Source organism: Pituophis catenifer, unplaced genomic scaffold (genome assembly GCF_029215685.1).
Source record: "Pituophis catenifer annectens isolate HBS135680 unplaced genomic scaffold, rPitCat1.0.hap2 SCAF_1, whole genome shotgun sequence".
Classification (NCBI taxonomy): Eukaryota; Metazoa; Chordata; class Lepidosauria; order Squamata; family Colubridae; genus Pituophis; species Pituophis catenifer.
The window spans coordinates 53,740,316-53,757,615 of NW_027256881.1; positions in this window are offsets into that span (position 1 = coordinate 53,740,316).

The window sequence follows — 17,300 nt, forward strand, 5'->3', positions numbered from 1 at the left end:
ACCGCCTTCTACCGCATAGCTCTCAGTGACCGGTAAGATCCCATAGAGTTGGTCTCCTTCGGGTCCCATCAGCTAAACAATGCCGGCTGGCGGGCCCGCGGGGGAGGGCCTTCTCTGTGGCTGCCCCAGCTCTCTGGAACCAGTTACCTCCTGAGATCTGGACTACCCCCACCCTATTGGCCTTCCGGAAAGCGGTGAAGACCTGGCTTTTCCGGCAGACCTGGGGCTGTTGATCTCGCTGTTGCAATCTTGCGAGATCCAGCCATGAATGGTGTGCATGGCTTTTTAATGTTTTAAAAATGCTTTTATAATGTTTTTTAATAATTTTTCTATGTTCATTGTTCGCATTATTTTTGCTGTAAGCTGCCCTGAGTCCCTTGGGAGTTGGGCAGCATAGAAATGCGATAAATTAAATTAAATTAAAAAATTAAATTAAATTAAATTATTAAATAATTAAATTAAATTAAATTAAATTAAATTAAATTAAATTAAATTAAATTAAATTAAATTAAATTAAATTAAATTAAATTAAATTAAATTAAATTAAATTAAATTAAATTAAATTAAATTAAATTAAATTAAATTATTCTTGAACTCCCTACTTTGCATAAGTTCCAATAAACTATGACCATATCTAATATCATGGCACTATTGAATGATGGGAAATAAGTCCCAAATAGCCCTAACCTGTCAGGTACCTCAGACAACATTTTTACCTCAGAACGCATGAGGTTGCTAGGGTATTAGGAAATCAACTGCTGTTGCTATGGTAATGATAGTTCATCACCCTTCGATGCACAGAACAGATGAGTACACAAGGAAATTATAGGAAAGACTTGGAAGCAAGCTGGCTTCCTTTGCATCACAGGGGATTGTTCAGGTAAGAGAAGCAAAAGAATGTTTCAATTTTATTAGCCTTCCTACAACTACCGGTACCTACAATGACAAAAAGAAAGAGGGGAGTTTTGTTATCTATGGATTTAAATAATTAATTTGTAATAACTGTGAATTTAGCTGTTTGCTTGACTTCAACAAAATACCATAGGAATGGTTTTATGTAGTGGTAAAATAAAGACCCCTTTGACATCGACTTCCCTCCTAGTGACTTTTATGGACCTATCCAAATAACTTTCATGACAAAAATTTTCTAGAAATTTCTTGGTGGCTTTCTGAACTCAACTAGGGATAGATAGATACTGGTAAATAGTTGGAAGTTTAAGATGAGTTGTCTCAATGTCAAAACAGAAAGTTTTTGGCTCTTTCTCTTAAATATCTTGTGAGGTACCAAGTATCTTATAGCATGGACTTAGGGACTGTCCCAATATCATAGGAACTTGCTAATGTAAGGAGACACCATCATTACAGAGTGGCAATAGTTGGAATGCCAAAAGAGGCAGAGCAAGTTGAGGAGAGAATCAGGTTCAGCTCTAACATAACCCTGGGTTTGTTTGTTTTTTTAGTTTTATATATTTATTTATTTATTTATTTGTCAAACATGTATAAACATGTTAACTCCATCTTAGTTGTCCTCATGCCAAATGCTGTGCTTCAGTCCAAAGGCCTTCTGAAGCAGCAAAAAATGATCATGCTCTGTGCAGACCAACAGATGTCTATATTCTTCAGTGAAAGGCTACCTATGAGTCAAAGGATGTTCTAGGTGTCTAGACTATCTCCAACTGAAATGAACAAGGCTACTCAAGAAACTCCTTTAGAGGGTTGTTTAATTTCAGATCTAAAAGGAAATACGTCAGGGAGGAGGGGGAAGGAGGAAAAGAACATAGTACTTCCCACAAACTTTAAATAACTGAACTGACCATTCCAGTTTCCAATTAAGGAATGTTTTCATGAGGATTATCCAGGAATGGTTCATTTATAGAGGGCAGTGAGGTAAGATAGTTTCATGCTTTCTACTTTTTATTTTTGCAAGCTGCTTTTGCACATTTTAGTACAATTTACACAGAAACAGCCTCAATATTTGAAACATTGTGCAAATTTCACCTAAAGTCCCAAAGAAAGTAGAGCAGCACATGCATTCTCTTTCTTTATGTCTTAAGAATGAATTTGTAAACACTCCCTGCACAAAAGCATTCTATATATTCTTCTGATCTGATCTTCAGGGTTCAGAAGAGGTGCTCTCTTGCAAATTTCATGCAATCATGACCATTTACTAATGTCTTTACTAGAGTTGTAGCAGGAAGAAATGAACTGACTCTCTGCTTAGAGCAGAACCAAAGCATGTGAGGTGTCAGCCCAAAGTGCTAAACTGATCTACCAGCCTTAATATCAAAATATTGATCTGTTTTTCCTGTTCAGGAAGGGTTGCAGCAAGTTTTCTACTTTGCACTATCCAATTTTCAATATAAATTAGCTCTGATATAGCATCAAATTCAGGTTTAGTAGATGTCTTCCAAAGTATGCCCTCATGATACCATTTTTTTTTACAAAGCAGGCATGTGTATGATTTTCTGCTATAAAAACAAAACACAAACTTGTAGTACGAGTTTGAAATTGGTTACTGCCAGAAGCAAGGTACCAGATGGAAGAGATCACACATGATTCTTCATCCTGCTTGCTCTCTACAGAGAGATACAGGATTGGTTGATATTTCTGTTTTTCCCCTAAATGAACAGAATTACCTTCACATTGCAATATTCCACTAACACACACATATAATACAGTATGCAGAATTTGGTATGCTTTTTCAGGTGCTTTTGTGTAACTTTATTTTGGGAACTGTTGTTCTCTTTCCATGTTCTTCTGCAGTTTAGAAGGCCTTGTAGGATTAACATTTATGCACAACAAGCCAGTAGTTCTCTCCTTTGAAATGTTTCTTGGTGAGCACTGATTTGCATTTTAATCTTAGGCTAATAATAATAGTCATCATCTCTACCCAGTCCAAGTGAATAATCAGATTTGCCTGAACAAATTGATGAGAAAGTGGTGTCATGTTTTTCAAATCATGTTTACAGCATCAGTTATCCTGAGGTCACAGTCTTTTACAATTTGCATCAAATTCACATTAACACCATAGTCTGGATAGGCAGATAAACTTTGGGAGAAAAAAATGGAAGTGAAAGGAAGGGCTTCTAGTTGATTAGTATCTCATGACCTTTTGTTCTTTTCAATCTGGGGAAAGGGTCTATATAAATAAATAAAAAGAGGCTGCTAGAAGTGATTTCAGATTGCAGTGAAGAAGGAAGATCCAAGTTAAGCCAACTGGTTTGGTTCATGCATTGTTTTAAATTAAAATTTGACCTGTTTAGATTGGGTTTAGTGTGATGTATGAAGCTAACATTATGATTTATAAACAACAGTTTGTAACTTAACACATTTCATGACTTACAGTAATATAATTTGACAGCCATAATTTTGCATGATAAGTTATCTAACCCTGTTTCTTTGCCTCTGAAAATTATTTGGAGAGCCAAATTCAAGCAATCTGAACATATCTGTAGGGTGCCAGTTTGTGTACCCATATCTTCTCACATTTCCATGCTGAGTAAGAAATGCCAATGAGAGGGTGCAAATCAGGGGTGGGTTCCACTTAGCTTTACTACCGGTTTGCAACGGGGCCGTGCGCATGCGCAGAAGCTTCCTGATGATGTTGGGGGTCAGTGGGCGGAACCTCCCACCAGTTTTACTCCCGTTTCTTGCGAACCAGTCCAAACTGGGGGTAACCCACCACTGGTGCAAATCTCACCTCCTGCAGAAAGATGTTTCTAAGGATGGGACCATGGCAGAAAAGGGTCTCCTCCTGGACCCCACCAGCACAATTGCTTGGCTGATGGGGTCCACAATAGGCCTTTTCTGACAGCATGAGTGGGATAGCCAATCCCACTGGGGAAAGATAGCTCCTCAGATATCCTGGACCTATGCCACAGGGGGCTTTAAAAGTAATGACCAACACCTTGAACTGAACCTGCAGCCAGTGTAGGCAGGACACTTTGGAGCTGTAATGCAATCCCCAGGGATGTCAAACTCAAGGCCCGTAAGGTGCTTAGATCTGGCATGTGGGGCCACCCTGAAAACAGCAAAGGACCAGCTTGAGGTGCCTCTGCCAGCAAAAATGGAGCTCAGGAGGGTCATGCGTGGCCCTCCCAGGCTCTGTTTTCGGACAGCACGGCCTCCTGCAACCTTCTGCCAGTAAAATCAGAGCAAAAATGGCCCACCCTGGCCATGCCCACTTTGGCCACAGCCCCCCCCCCCGATCCCCCGAGGTCAAACACAATCCTGATGTGGCCCTCAATGAAATTGAGTTTGACATCCCTGCTCTACCCATTTTCTGTTTGCATATGATTTCCTTTTGGGGTGAGGTTTATACTGTTATTATTGTCTTTGAATTGTCAATGAATATCTTAATGCTATTGTATTATATACTAGGTAAGCCAGTGAGAGTCAGCCAGTCATGGTGTGTGTTTGTGTGTGTGTGTGTGTGTGTGTGTGTGTGTGTGTGTGTGTGTGTGTGCTATGTTTAATAAATAAATACATTCTTTAAGGCAAAATCTATTTTTGAAATCTTCACTTATAAAAGTGGAAGCCACTTAAATAATATAATCATTCACTTTTTATTCTTCCAATCCTATGGAATATGGGAAAGAAATTCTGTAAAGGTCTTCAGGGCTCTTTTTGCTAGTAATATAGTACTTCGAATGCTGAACACAACAGGAACAAATTTGGTTTGATGGGGGAAATAATTGGCAAAATAAAATGGTGGTGCAGTGGTTAGAATGCAGTATTGCAGGCTAATTCTGCCAACTGCCAGAAGTTCGATCCTTGGACCTCAAGGTTAACCCATCCTTCCATCCTTCTGAGGTCGGTAAAATGAGGACCCAGATTGTTGGGGGCAACATGCTGACTCTGTAAACTGCTTAGAGAGGGCTGTAAAGCACTATGAAGCGGTATGTAAGTCTAAGTGCTATTGCTATTGCTATTAAATTTGAAAATGGGCTAGGTCTAGCCAAATCATTCCAGAGCAAATTCCCCCAGAACATACCTATAAAGACTTCCTGCTCCATTCTGAATCCCCCTTTTCCTCCCCTTCCAGATTATGTGGCCCAAAGAACAGCTGCTATTATGGGGTTAAAAAGAACTTCAGAAGGTCCAAAGAAGAATTACATTTGCTTTCCTTGTTTGGTTAATGAATGTATTGCAAACATTAACATAGAGCAGGCCTATTGAAATCAATGGAACTAATTTAAAACTTCCTGATTTTAATATATTCCATATATTATTTCAATTATATCTGGATCCCATTTGAATCTTTCTGGAATTAACTGTATCTTACCAAGAATCCAAAGCAGCTCAGTTTTAATAGTGCTGCATGCCAATTCCTCATCTTTGCCTTTGATTCAAAGGAATATATGCACAAAAGAAAATGAAAACAATCTGAAGCCGAGAATGATGCTACAGAATTATTTCTCACAGCACTTTTGCCAAGGAGAAATCTTTGTTGTTGTCATCTTCATCACTTCATCTGCATTTATATTTCCAGTTTACACAAGTATTACTCTGAAATCTAAGGAAGAAAGGAAAATTTCAAACCCTTGACAGTAGGCACTTGTTCAGAATATATAACTTTTCATGGTTTAAAAAGGACCCTTACATCTCAGTTAATAACTGCTATCAAAGTCCTATGTGAACCCTCAAGCAATCTTTTTTCCACTTTTTTTCACAGACATGGAAGATTGTGAGAACATTGTCATTATGTCTCCTTTAGATCTTCATGTGACTTCTTGTAATTTGAGGGCATCTGATTCAGCTGACTGGAAGGCAAGTCCCAGCCAACATCTTTCAGCACTGAATCTCCTTTTTACTAAAGATAAAATTGCTGGCATTACATAAAAGCTTTGTAGACTTGATTTCTTTTCTTGCAGTCTAAGCATTCACACACCCAAAAATGGAATTACCAAACTCTTGCTTCTGGTTATAGTTCTCCAGTCCATTCCCTGAAGTTCATCTCTTGCAGAACAAACATGTCTGGAAGGGGAACCAAAATAATTAAGACTATCAAGAGATGACTAAGGTTTAAGTATACAAGCTTATTAAGAAAGTTTCTGAATCTTCTGTTCACATATGTTGGGGTTTTGGGAGGCATATATGTTTGTCTTCAAGTGAGTGTTGACTCCTTGCAACTGCCTGCACATGTCCCTGCAGTTACTTGGCAACATTTTTGGGGGGGAAGAAGTTTGCTGTGGCCTCCTTCCTATGGCTGAGAGAGAATGACTGACCCAAGATCATCTAGCTTTCTTTGTGCCTAAGAGAGGACTAGAATTTAGAGCTTCCTGGGTTCTAATCTGTTGCTTAACCACTACACCAAACTGGCTTTCATTGTCATAGTAGGGGGAGGGGGGAGAAGTAAAAAGTGGAATGAAAGAAGAGAACCAAACAGGATCATTTTCCCAGTTAGAGACAAACAGAGCAGATAGGCCTTCCATACTGCTGAATTAAAGTGTTTTTCTCTCATCCTTGAATCAATTTCATTGTATACATGATATACAATGACAATAAAGGCTGTTGTTGTTGTTGTTGTTGTTGTTGTTGTTGTTGTTGTTATCATTAGAAAAGGCATTTTTCTCCCCATTTTTGATCCCTATCCTGCCTCTTCTTGGTGTCTTTGAGATACCACCAAATGATGCTGTTCTCATCATGTGTGTGTGCAGAGTACAATAAGCACATTTTGCACCTTTCTTTTCTTAACCGGATAGGAAGCAAATGCTGACTTTCAGATCCACCCGTGTTATGATTTGGGAGACAATCAGGATGGGGGAAAAGTTGGTCCCCACATACTTTTTTAGGCACTGAAAATTGTGCCTGGTAAAGAACTAGCATCTGATTTCTGAATCCTGTACCAGTTAACAAAGTAGCTGCTTGATACATTTTGCACTACTTAGGGACTATGTTGGGAAGTACATCATCCCTATTGCGCTGCTGATATACAGTTTCAGTGAGAATACTCTTGGAGGAAAAAGTACACATTAGTTTAATTGGAGAGTTGCATAAGCAGAGAATGGCAGATGAGATTTGGTTTTGCAAAGAGCTGCTTGGCTGGCCTTGGATATTTTCCCTGCCTAGCCTACTATATAGCCTGCAGTACTGATAATAACAATTATTATAATTGTCCTCTTTAATGAGAAAAAAAATGGGAACATGTTAAATATGTGACTAGGGAATAATATGATTTATGTTTAATGTAATTCAATCTAAAGAAAATCAAATCAAATTTTTGTGCTGGTCTGGCCAATTTTATAGAATTGTGCCCCAAGCACACTAATCAAAGGGCAAGTATGGCCCTCAGCATGGATTAAGTTCACAAAATTGTAGAACTCTGGAAATGGAAGTGACCACAAAGATCATAGGATTAACGTCTGCAGGAAAGTTTAACTGGCTTTAAGTTAAACTTTTCTTTAAAGGTGGTTGTCCAGAGACAGAAAACCTATAATTTCTGTGGGCAGACTTTCTGTTTCTGCCAGGAAATTTATCCTTATAATTAAATGAAATCTAAGTGGTTGTAATTTGTACTTAGTTTCTGTGGAACTAAAGGAAAATAGTTCTTCACCATCTTCTTTATGCCACTGTTTTTTGTATTTGAACACTAATCTCATCTTTCTCCTCAGTTTCCTCAGACTGAACATCCCAGGTGTCTCACCCATGTAAAATAGACAGGAATATAAAGATTTTACATGTCTTTGTTAGAAAGGTTCATTCTAAAGGATTAGGCTTTCTAGTCATTGTATCACATTATTGTGTCAATGAAAACCACCAATTCTTCCACCAATTCTTCTCCAACACAATGCTATGGAATGAGGACTCTATATTTCTCTCCCTAAATGAAGATTATGTTTTCCGTGTTGAAAGATATCTTGTTTTCATTGATTTTAGTCCTTCAACTATCCAGACTAGATTACAATCTCATTCTGCCTTTTTGAGATGGGCCCAACCTCCAAACTTTATGTCACTGGAAAATTTGAAAAGTAGTTGACTAATTCTGTTATTTAGGTCACAGTAAAAATGTTAAATACTGTAATAATGGTCCCAAGACATAACTGTATGGGACTGCATCATTGCACCATACCCTGAATCTATTAAAAATATAAATGGGATACCAAATATAAAGCAGCTTGTAAACTGAAAAAAAATTGACCAATGTGAAGAACAAAGATTTCCTAAATATCTCAATGTCATTGGTCAATGGCAGTATTTTGAAGGAAGGAACTCTGGGGAACATCAACAATACTGTCTAAAGCAAGGCTGTCAAACTCCCAGCCTGCGGGCCAGATGCGACACATGCTGGCCATGCCCATGCCCGATTTAGTGAAGGAGAAAAAAGTCCTGATACATCAAATGATGCCACTGTGACGACATGAGTTTGACACCCCTAGTCTAAAGTGTAAAGCAGGACCAGAGGTGGACTGCTGCCAGTTCGGACTGGTTCAGGCAAACCGGTTGTTACGATTCTGCGCAGTTTGGTGAACTGGCAAATCCCACCACTGTTGAGTGTGTATGAGAGAGACGGGGGGAGGACGGAGATGTGGCTTCTTAGGGGTGCAATTTGGAGAAGTATCAAGAGAAATGCTAAAAGGGCAATCAGTTTGGGATTAAATTCCAAATGAAATTGGGATTCATTGGCTCAGGGAGAATTGCCATCTTTGGTCTTCGATGGGGTGGCACTACCCCCAAGACCCTGTACATAATCTAGGGGTTTTCCTGGACTCACCACTCCTGCTCAAAGAGCAGGTGGTGGTCATGGCCAGGAGGGCCTTGGGCAACTGTCCCTTTCCTGGACCAACAGTTACTCATGCCCTAGTCACCTCCAGTCTTGACTATTGCAACACGCTCTACATGGGGCTACCCTTGAAGAGCATCCGGAAGCTCCAGTTGATGCAAAATGCAACAGCCTGCATGGTTTTGTGCAGACCCTGTTGTGCACATGTATCACTCTCCTGCAGGAGCTGCATTGGTTGCCGATTTGCTTCCGGGTGCAATTTAAGGTGCTGGTTGTCAGCTTTAAAGCCCTTCATGGCTTGGGACCAGGTTATCTGAGGACCGTCTCTTGCTGGTCACATCTACCTGACCCATCTGAGTGGGGAGGCACTGGGTCCCATCCCCGAGGGAGATACACCTGGTGGGACCCAGAAGAAGGGCCTTCTCCGTGGTGACTCCCTCTCTCTGAAACATCATTTCCCCAGAGATTAGAATGGCCCCCACTCTAATACTCTTCCGGAAGACGCTGAAGACCTGGTTCTGCCAGCGGCCTGGGGAACCCAGAGCAGGATGGAGCCCGTTAAATGGCTCATGTGATCTTCGGTCTCTGGGGCAGGGGTTGGGAAGTGTGGGTGATTTTGTTACATTGTACTATATTAATTTATTTGATTCTTTTTGTTAGTTTTTATTGTTTTAAATATGGTTTTATATTCTGTAAGCCGCCTTGAGTCGCCATGGGTGAATAGGCAGCAGTATAAATTAAATGAATGAATGAATGAATGAATGAATGAATGAATGAATGAATGAATGATATAGGCTAGAATGATATTAGCTACACCCACCCAGTCATGTCCACCCAGCCAGTCATTAGGGCAGAGAACCGGTTGTTAAAAAATTTGAAGCCCACCACTGCAAGACCAACAGAGAAACAAGCCAGCAAGAAAAAAAAGCTATATGTCAAGGAGAAAACATAATCTTGGAAGCAGAATCTAGGTTCCATTCAGATGTGCAGCCTAAAAATAATTAAGAACTCACACAGATGTGAAAGAATAACCAAAAACACAGGACTTAATTATGTTTCAAAAATTTGTTGTTGCTCCAAGGAAAGCTTGACTGAACAGAAAGCACCCTAACTTCCAGTCCAAATATTTTAGTGGGTAGTTTGGATAGTTAAACACAATGACTACAGGATTTAAAGGTGCAGTACTTCACTGAGAAGCTCTCACCAAAGCCTCACTCCATGAGACATACAATTCCTGGGGCCTATAAAACCCTACATGCCAGAGCAGCAGATCATACAACCAGTACTACCCAGCAAGGAAATAAAATGGACATGTTTTTCTGCTTTGTTGTAAATTGGGCTTCGGGAATGTGATCTTGTAAACCTTTCTTCCCAGGAACAGAATCCCATAAAATCAGTCAAGCCAAAGAAGAAATGTATGTCTTAAGAAACACATCTGGGATTGGTCTGTAAGTACTTCAAAGGACATCATAAATTGCTGTTGTCCTTATGGGAAGAAAAGTAGTATAGTAGAACAGGAAAAAAACAAGATTAAAATGCATAATAAAACAATATCATTAGTTAGATAATATACTGCATCTCTTTGTGGTGATTGGAAGGTCATTTATCTATGTTTACAATGCTCTCACTACACATCTCCTCACTCATGACCCGTTTTCCATGTTTTCTTTCTAGGAGGAAGTTTTGTGATATCAGAACATCTAGATTCAGTCACAGTTTTGTTCCATATAAGCATCAACCTTGTGAACTCTCAAGTTTCCTCTTATGTGTGTGTAGCATGTGTATATATGTGTTATGTATGTATATGGGTAGATATATACTTTCTTTTGAGAGCAGGCAACAGAATCTTTGATGTGTGCCAGTATGCTCACAGGAAAAAAAATGACAAAGTTTATTCTTACTTTATCTTATCTTGCCTTATTTTTGAATGCCTCACTGTTATTTTTTTAAATTAAGAAAATTATCTTTTGTGTTTTGCTCAAGAGAAAATAACATGTCCCTAGTATTGAATTAATAGAAGCTTCCTAATTCAATTTTAAATTTGCTTTTCAAATTCAAAGTACAGAAAGCACTAAGGCAGACGTTCCTCTCTCAATTTTCTTCTATTAGCTCAGAGCACAATTTGACTATACCTGCTATTCATCTTGTTTTTGGTTCCATAAACACCACTATTACAAGAACTGCACCGGTTGCCAGTTAGTTACTTTCTGGGTTAAATTCAAGGTGACAGTTGTCATCTTTAAACCTGAGCTATCTCTGGGACCACTTATCTCAAATAGATAATAAGCTCTCCAAACAATAAGATCCAGCAGAGCAGGATATTGCATCATATTGCATCTCTCAGGGAGTACCATCCCACGAGATCATAAAAGTGAGCCTTCTCAATTGTTGCACTTCATTGGTGGTCTCTCCTAGGTATCCATATGGCTTGTTTTCTACTGGTTTTTAGGAAATCTATTAACATGCCATTATTCCAGCAGACTTTGTGGGTGGCTGGTTGTGATTCTATTCCATTTGACAGCAGAACATGTTTGATCAGTGATAGCTGGTTCCTGATGCTATCTTTCTAGTTATGCTTTTGACTACCCACCCCATAGTTTATGCTTTAACCCAATTCGCAAATATCCAGGTGCATGCCATTCCTTTATGGCTTGTGTGCTCAGTAAAACAAATAAATAATAAAAGAAATGGGGACTATCACCTGTAGATAAGAGAGCAAGAGTAGCTGTGTGCTCTTTAGGAAGAGATTAAAATGTACATCATGACCTTTCAGACTGCCGTGTGGTGGGATCCTTGGGCTTTCAGTGAGAGTTTATTGCCAACACTGAACTTAGAAATGAATGCTTATGTCTTCATTTTGTCCTGGTCTTCCTAGGAAGAAGATATGACCAAATAAGACTGACATTTAAAAAATATTAAGATTGTATTATTGAGATTATATTGAATATAGGTGGCCTAATCATTAATGCAAAATCAATCATTTTTCAATCAGTAATATCCACAGAACATTTTAATGAAGGAGGTCTTAGAAGAAGAAAACAAATTTTTTTTTCTACAGCCTTTTTCTCCTGTGACATATCTGGCTGCACCAAATGATGCATAATGCTATTTTCATCTCTTCCAATTAGATTTAGTACATTTCCATCTTTGATCTGTCCATTTCAATATTCATTCTTCAGAGTATACTTAAATGGAGACAAGAATAGATATATATGGATATCATTCACATGTTGTCTAGCATAGCTCAAAATTTTATTCCTCTTCCTCAAGGTCTAACTGACCAGACAATGCTTGTTATTTGCACCCTCTTTGCCAAAATGAGAGAGATCCAAAGTGACCTTGCATAGGATCACTTTCTTATTAAAGGATACAATAGTATTTAATAAATATCTGTTAAAATATGATGAATTACAAACATGCTGAGCAACAGAAGTAATATGTAGTCCAGAACAGCCTCCGATTAAATTGTTCAATGGTCATAAATTATGGATGGTGTGCAAAACATTTAAAGGTTAACTGATTACATATTCCTGAACTATTCCTGATGGGCAAAAATATATAGGATCTGTTTCCTTGCCTGGTCTGCTCAAAAATGTTCTCACCTTAGAACAAGATAACACAAAGAAGCGTTTGTCTGTAGAGATTCTCAGTCATCCAGGTCATGGTTGTCCCAAAGATGCTTTTTCAAAAGGCAACTGGAGTTTGTTTTTCCAAAGTCCAGTTACCTTTTGAAAAACCACCTTTGGGACAATAAAAAGATGAACACGTAAACCAAATATATAAGTAAATAAATTCCTAATTTCATTTTACATTTTACATTTAATTTTAATTTTATTTACAGGATTGGAAAAGGTCAGTTTACATTCCAATTCCAAAGAAAGGCAATGCCAAAGAATGTTCAAACTATCACACCATTGCACTCATTTCACATGCTAATAAGGTTATGCTTAAAATCATACAAGCTAGGCTCCAGCAGTATGTGGATTGAGAACTACCAGAAATACAGGCAGGATTTCGAAGAGGTAGAGGAACTAGAGATCAAATTGCCAACATACCCTGGATCATGGAGAAAGCTAGGGAGTTCCAGAAAAACATCTACTTCTGCTTCATTGACTATGCTAAAGCCTTTGATTGTGTGAATCACAACAAATTGTGGCAACTTCTTAAAGAGATGGGAGTACCGGACCATCTTATTTGTCTCTTGAGAAACCTATATGTGGGTCAAGAAGCAACAGTGAGAACTGGACATGGAACCACTGATTGGTTCAAAATTGGGAAAGGAGTCCTACAAGGCTGTATACTGTCACCTTGCCTATTTAACTTATATCATGAGAAAGGCAGGGCTAGATGAATCAAAAGTGGGAATTAAGATTGCCGGGAGAACAACCTCAGATATGCAGATGATATCACTCTAATGGCAGAAAGCGAAGAGGAACTAGAGCCTCTTGATGTGGGTGAAGAAGGAGAGTGCAAAAGTTGGCTTGAAACTCAATATTAAGAAAATTAAGATCCTGGCATCCGGCCCTCTCAATTCCTGGCAAATAGAACTTATGATTTCCCAGTTGCAATGTATTGCTGTGAAAGTTGGACCATAAGAAAGGCTGAGCACCAAAGAATTGAGGCCTTTGAACTATGGTGCTGGAGAAGACTCCTGCGAGTCCCTTGGACTGCAAGGCTATCAAACCGGTCAGTCCTAGAGAAGATCAACCTGACTGCTCTCTAGAAGGCCAGATGAAATCTTCATCTTCTGAAGATGAAACTCAAATACTTTGGCCACCTAATGAGAAGGAAGGACTCACTGGAAAAGAGCCTAATGCTGGGAAAGATTGAGGGCAAAAGAAGGGGACGACAGAGAATGAGGTGGCTGGATGGAGTCACTGAAGCAGTAGGTGTGAGCTTAAATGGACTCCAGAAGATGGTAGAGGACAGGAAGGCCTGGAGGAACGTTGTCCGTGGGGTTGTGATGGGTTGGACATGACTTCACAACTAACAACAAATTTCATTTTACAGTGGTTCAACCACCATCTGCTCTAAAACCTGGGAAAATAGCCAGAACTTTAATACCCTCCTAAATGTTATTGGGATCTGTGGGATGATGTCAAGGGGAGGCACACTTCTTGGTTCTCACAAGATGACACTGCTTAATTGACAGGACTGTATGTGCCCTGTCATTGTGTGAGTCAAAATGAGCCACACTCACTGTGTGAGCCAAAACAACTTTCAGTCTCTCAAACAACAAAGTCCTATACAATGAAGGGCTTTATCAGCACCTTGAATTACTCTCAGAAATCAATCAGTAAGCAGTGAAGCTCACAGAACAGTAGGATCACATAAGCATAAGCCCCGCCCTTCATTACCTTCTGGACCAAGTCAACTTCAAGAGCAGTTCCAGGTAGAACATAACACAGTAATCTATTTTCTGTTCTTCCTTTGTAACTGCAAACATCTTAAAATACTATTTTCCTACAGTCATTTTGTTTTTTCTATAGAGAATCTGATATAACTCTACCTTCTCTAGATGAACAAGAGGAAGGTTAACATAGACATATGTGTGTATACATAGGAATGAAACTTCCATTACAGGTCTCTAGCATTTGTTCAAGGATGTCACATCCTGATTATATATTTAGATCTAGCTGAAACTACTGCTCTTCCCTCCTCCTACTCCAGTCAAGAAATACATTAAATCTCATCAAAACACATTGAATCCGGAGAAATAAGATGGTTGCTCACTGTACAGATTTCCTGAAGAGCAAACAAGGGATATTTTAGCAGATGGCTTCATTATGATTTATTTGAAGGTATGCATTAAAGCTAATTACATTTGCAATTTGAAAAAAAATGGGGACGGGTGGACAGATACTATCTGACAATCCTTATTTATCACTATAATTTCTCTTTTCCCTTCCCTTTCCCTTTCTGCATGAAAACCAGGGTAAAAACCTATTATAGTAATCGCTCTGGCTCAAATCAGTGTACTATATATTTCTGGCCAAGCATACGACCAATTTTGCACGTCCTTTTTTTGAAATGGTGCCACTAATATGCAGTAACCTTCTAAATGGCGTGATAGTTTCTAATGCCATGTCTCTGGAGCATGAAGTAGACAAACACAAATATACCCAAATCCATCATGTGATTTATTTGGTTCTGGTTTAGCATTCTGTGTGAACCTATCTTTATTGTTTACTCAGTAAACATGGTTTAACAAGCAGTTCTGTCATCATGAATTATCACACTGAGGCTATCTTTTATATACCACCATCTACATTATTAGTTGCATAACATGATCTGAGAACATGGGTTTGTTGTGCATCTTCTCTTTCCTGCTACATTTGATGTTTGTTATTTTTTCAAGACTTCCAGCAGCTAGACTAAGGCTGCAACCTGATCACCTGGCCTTTCAGTCAAAAAGCAACTAGTTTCTTGTGATGGTTGCAAATGCAATGAAATATGTGTCATTTCTCGGTAATGAGGAAGGCTGGCCTGAAAGAGCCATCTGCAATTTTCTAGCCAGGAAAAAAAAAAAAAGGGAGGAGGACTTTGGCAGTTTTTCCAGGGAAAGGATAAATTCAGTGGTGAGACTTTAATTGTTTCTAAATGGTCTAAAAAAAACAACATTGTTCTTTTAATTGCTGGTGGCATAAAACTGTTATTGCTCTCTATTTTATCTTCTATGGCCTAAATACAGATCTTCTTAATGCTACTGTTTGTCTTAACGGTGATGTTTTGCATACATGTTTTTTTCTCCTTCGGCTCCTTGGTGATAATTGTTTATGACGGTGTTTGAAAATATATTTATATTAATGCAATTGTATCAGAAATTCCTTGCTTGTGGCCATTTCCCCTTTGCATCTAACCAGAGTATGAATATCCCCTGATAACATCATTGCTCTGCCACATTCCAATGATATCATCTTTATCCTTAGATCGCTTTGTACCAACAGAGCATTTTCCCTTTAAGACAACGCAAGCCAGCATCCAGTTCAGGGTGTATTCAATCCAGCACACTTCACTGCTCATGCTATCAGCTGCCCAGCCACATAAAGGTAGGAGGTCATGTTCTTTCCTCTCCCCAAATAATAAAAATCATGTTCAAAATACCTTGCAACTGTCCTGCCACCAAAACACCAACTAATACTTCACCCATCCATCTGACCCAGAGGAGAATACAACTATTGATCACTCCTACAGTGGCAAATAAGATGGGGAAGAAATGGAGGCAGTGACAGATTTTATTTTCCTGGGCTCCAAGATCACCGCAGATGGGGACTGCAGCCAAGAAATTAAAAGACGCTTGCTCCTGGACTCCAGAGAATTAAATGGACTCCAGATGGTAGAGGACAGGAAGGCCTGAAGGAACATTGTCCATGAGGTCATGATGGGTCAGACACAACTTCGTAACTAACAACAACAGTTGCTGAACTTATCTGGTATTTTAATCTTTCCCCAATGAGCTTCTAATCAATAAAATCCATGATTGCGATGGAGGACCTGCATAACTGCATCTATTCCTAAAAAAAAAAAAAAGGATAAGAATATTGAGGTGCCGTGGAGCCTCATTAGCAATAGCAATAGCACTTAGAATTATATAATACTTCATAGTGCTTTACAGTCCTCTCTATGAAGTTTTACAGTGTCACCATATTGCCCCCAATAATTTGGGTCCTCATTTTACCCACCTTGGAAAGATGCAAAGCTGAGTCAACTTTGAGCCTGGTGATATTTGAACTGTTAAATTGCAGGCAGCTGGCAGTCAGCAGAAGTAGCCTGCAGTAGTGCACCCTAACCACTGTGCCACCATGAAGAGGAAGCAGATCCCAGGATGAGGGGGGGGATGCATGAATTCTATCCAATTGAGGCTCTAGGACCCTCCTTCAAAATTGCACTGTTGTAATTTCTTTTCCTTTGCAGATGAAATGGAAGATAATTGGATTGTCAGTTGGAGGCACAGCAGGATAGGGTCATGACACTGACCTTGGAGAGGCACAAACTGGCTGTATGGAAAGGACCAGCAAAGAAGGAAAATAAAATATGGATTTGGGATTTTCTTCAGATGACCCTATAGGAATCCGTTCCAACTGTCCTATTCTCAAATTTAAGGACTGAGATCCAGCTGGATGCTGATATTTCGTCTGCTTGATTAGTCATTTGGAAGCGGGAATCTTGTAGAGGGTCTCAACATTTTAAGGAGGCTGGAAGTGAAGGGCACCATATTCTTCAAGAGAATTAGGAGAGTCCCTTGAAGGTACCAATGTTGGACAAAGATGACACACTTTCTTTCTTACTCCATACAAGCCTCAAAGGACAAGCAACTGAGTTCTGCGCATGTGAATAAGAAATCAGTCTGAGTTGGCATTCCATCTTAAAATGAGACTGACATCTGCACAGATTCAGTGCTAATGCCGGGCCCCCACATTTCAAAACAAACAATGTTCCTAGTTACTGCTGAGCCTGAATGAAATCTTTCTCTGCTTTTGGAAGCCCAGGTACCTGTCTCATCAGAACTTGCTTTAAACAGCAGCCACCAAAGATGATGTTTGCTTTGGCATATAAGCATCAAACTGAAGCAGCATGT